Source organism: Aphis gossypii, chromosome 1, assembly GCF_020184175.1.
Source record: "Aphis gossypii isolate Hap1 chromosome 1, ASM2018417v2, whole genome shotgun sequence".
NCBI lineage: Eukaryota > Metazoa > Arthropoda > Insecta > Hemiptera > Aphididae > Aphis > Aphis gossypii.
The window spans coordinates 23,814,612-23,817,692 of NC_065530.1; the positions used below are offsets into that span (position 1 = coordinate 23,814,612).

General features: G+C 24.0%; 1 long non-coding RNA gene across 1 annotated transcript; it reads left to right on the forward strand.

Moving 5' to 3' along the window:
* The first annotated feature begins 1,583 nt into the window (after positions 1 to 1,583).
* LOC126549001 (uncharacterized) lies at positions 1,584 to 2,179 on the forward strand. The gene is made up of 2 exons (XR_007603143.1): positions 1,584 to 1,789; positions 2,008 to 2,179. It is a non-coding gene; the product is annotated as an uncharacterized LOC126549001 (long non-coding RNA).
* The last annotated feature ends 902 nt before the right edge of the window (positions 2,180 to 3,081 follow it).

A 3,081-nucleotide genomic window follows, 5' to 3' on the forward strand; every position in this document is an offset into this window, starting at 1 on the left:
TCGTTCTATATCGTTATATTAACGTTGTAATCAAATTACTTTTAAAAAGTCGACTAAAAATGATTATACAAAAGTTTATATATTGTATTATAAAATAATAAAAAAAAAAAAAAAAAACGTATTATTTTACTAAATAACGAAATGTTTTATTTTAAATTTTACTCAATTATACGGAGTCAAAGTAGTATTTTGAAACAAAAATTGCATTAAAACTATTGTATAATCTTTAAAATTAGTAATATCACGATCAGTGACAAAAATACAGGTTAGGTGTATATATTAATTATTTCCATAAGACGGCGCATTGTATATGCAATATTAATACAAAATATATACCATTAAAATAATTATATTATGTTACGTATTATATAAATGTATATTCTAAATAAGTTTATTATTGAAATACATTCCCAATTGAATCTTAAAAATTAAGCTATTAATTTTATAGCAATTGCATTAATTGAAATTCCAACATAGATACATTAATTCTGTATTCATACAATAACAACATCTCCATTTCTATCTCAATTAATGAATGATTATCCGTCATGTAATTATTATGATTATAAACTGTTTTAACGATCTAATAATCATCAAACTTTTTAACTATTTGGAGAAGTATTCAATAAAAAAATAGTATTATTTATTCTTCCATTCAAAACTCAATTTTTTTATAATTTTTAATAAAATAAAAAACAAAAATGAACAAGTCAAATCCAATCGACAAAAAAACGACAAAGAACTTTTGTTTTGTATTGTGTGAAAAAATATGAATATTAAATTATTGAAATCGTGATTTTATTTATTTCTATAATATGTTCTTATAGTGATGTTGTAATTGATTTTGTGAATTTTACATATAAAAATAATATGCATGAGCCAAATTATTTTCTAATATATCCAATTACATTAGAATAGTAATAAAATACTATGATTGAATTTGTAATAAATTTTAAAATTTTATAAAAATTATATTTTAAAACTAAATAAATATAATAACTTATAATTTAACATTATCATAACATATACAATGAATAAATAAATAATTTTAAAACTTCAAGTTTCTAAAACAAAAAAATATTTTGAAAAAAATTGTAAAATAAAGCTAAACCTTTTCTTAGAATAAAGATTTTATCCACACTTTAAGTTATTTATTATTATTTACACAGTTTTATAAAAAAAGTCTATGTATTCCCGACTATCACCTTATCTCAAGTCTTAACTACAAACTATAAATATTTAATCTTAGGATTAACTATTTTATGAAACACAACATAGATTATTTTATTTACCCACCAAACTAATGATTAAAAAAAAAAAAAAAAAAACCAAAGATATAATTAGTTAATCTCAATACTTATGTTTCTAATCGAAGACTGTCACTTATTAACGTACATAAATAACAAACAGGGCATGAATATAACTGACTGGTAAGTGATAAAAAAGTTCAGATTACTACTGAGGTAATATCGAAAAATAACATTATTATTTTTAAAGTAGGACTTGGCTAATCTTTCAAACCAAAATAATACGTGCACGTAAGAAAAATTTAAAGTTTTTTTATTAAAATTACAGTTTATAAAAATTTAAATTAAAAACCATCAGCTGGTTTCAAATGTTTTATTAAAAAACAAAAACGTAAGATTATTGTTTATATTGTAAATACTACAATACAGCTGAATAATATAAATTTTCCGAGACCATAAAAAAAACACGACGATGCGATAAAACTAAGTTAGTCAAATCTTCAAGACAACACTATCATTCGAAGTTTATGATCGTTAACCAGGTACGATATGCCCGAGAATAACAACACTGAGCTACTGATGGCACAGCAAATTGCACTGTAGCGTCATTGCATCAATAATTTATAATTTGTTCCATCGCATAAATTAAAACAAAGTCTCGTCTTATTGCTCTCGTACATCGAATTGCATACAAACTGAACGACTCCGCAACGTCTTAACAATAATTTGGTTTACTTTATTTTTGCACGTCATTTCTTAGCTGCACCAGTCATTCACCGGTCTTTCCGCTCTCCACAAACGCGTATCAATCGATGTCTTCTCGTGCCGACATAGCACGGGTGGTACACCGGCCCGACTTCATCATCATCTAGCGTTATCTTAACACACTGTAATATATTATAATGTAATAATATACACTATATTTTACGGAATGATATAATGTTATATTGTACGTAGATAGTCCATCGACGTCGTTTCACCACAAACATCGGTCGTCCCGGTGGGTATAACCCATTTTCCTTCACTATGTAATATTATTATATTACATAGTGTATTTATAATACTATAGCGATTCAGCGCAACTTATTGACGAGAAAATTAATTGAATAGTGGTAAAGTCAACTGAACCGACTTTCAGTTTTTTCCCTTTTTGATTAATTAGTAATTATTGGGCTTAATAATAAAAAAATATTGAATATTGTATGCAATCCTGCATATTATTAGATTTCATAAGTTTATCCATTTGCATGTCAACACTGCCATATTATACTACACTGAATAATTAAAAAAAAAACGCCCACTCTTCTTTTTAATAATTTATTTATTCAAAATCTGATTTTGAAATTTTTAAATACATTTAGAGACTATATTTTTGTATTTTGGTGTTAATTTAAGAATGATCTTGTACTTATAAAGAAATTCAATTTTCTAAAATGAGAATCCACTTTTTTGCATTTATAATGTAAATTTATTTAAATCAAAATTCAAATGAGTGGTTTTCTGATTATCAAACTCTTAGTATAAAAGATAATATACCATGTATATAATAGACTAGATACTTGGTACAATATAGTTATAACGAAATAGGTTAGATAAAAAATTCAGCATCTATAAAAAGCACATTTTACAATTATTATTGTCTACATATTATAATATTTGAAATCAATACATGTTGGATAAATAGCTGAAAATAATGGTGAACACTATCGTCAATTAAAACGATTATAAACTAAATCATAGACAAAAAAATATATTTATTCATGCAAATTTAAAATTAAAAAAAAAAATAAGACGATTATGTTTTATTTATATATTAGAAAAAATCTGTAAAATT